Source organism: Orycteropus afer, unplaced genomic scaffold (genome assembly GCF_000298275.1).
Source record: "Orycteropus afer afer isolate SDZICR_OR568_19922 unplaced genomic scaffold, OryAfe1.0 scaffold00311, whole genome shotgun sequence".
NCBI classification, from domain to species: domain Eukaryota; kingdom Metazoa; phylum Chordata; class Mammalia; order Tubulidentata; family Orycteropodidae; genus Orycteropus; species Orycteropus afer.
The window spans coordinates 331,419-331,969 of record NW_006921898.1 but is presented as its reverse complement, the minus strand read 5'-3'; the positions used below and the strand labels follow the sequence as shown (position 1 = coordinate 331,969).

At 35.2% G+C, this 551-nt stretch overlaps 1 protein-coding gene across 1 annotated transcript in view; it reads right to left on the bottom strand.

The window, feature by feature from the left end:
• Window positions 1–551, bottom strand: part of LARS2 (leucyl-tRNA synthetase 2, mitochondrial) — a 362,372-nt gene that overhangs the window by 86,936 nt on the left and 274,885 nt on the right. The window lies entirely within an intron of this gene.

Below are 551 nucleotides of genomic sequence, written 5' to 3'. Positions count from 1 at the left end.
CAGCATATTGATGGGTTTGTTTTCTTATCCAATCTGCAACTCTCTGTCTCCTGAGTGATGCATTTAATCCATTAACATTCTCTGTAATTATCAACGAGTATGAATTGGTTGCTATCATTTTGTTATGTGTTTTTTCATGGTGTCCCTGGTTTCTTTGTTCCATATTATATTCTGTGCTGAGCTCATTATGTTTATGAATCATGTTACTTCCTTTGTTGCTGCTGTTTTAGTATTAGCTGAATATTTGTGCTTGTCCTCTTTTCTATTGTGATGTGAAAGATTATCATTTTTCTTTGAGGTTACCCTGTGATTTATAATTTTCTCCCTGAGATGAGAACAGTCCACTCTATCTTGCAACTCTCTTAAATTCCTCACCATTTTAGAAGTTCTGTAACTACACAGTATTTTCCTCTTTTTGGTTTGTAGTTGTCCTCACTTTCAATTGATGTCTCTGGCTCCCTGTTTACAATCTTGTAAGCTTATTTTACTTTGGATATGTCCATAGCTGTGGTTTCTGGGTTATGTCATCTTGTGTATTAATGGTCGGTTGT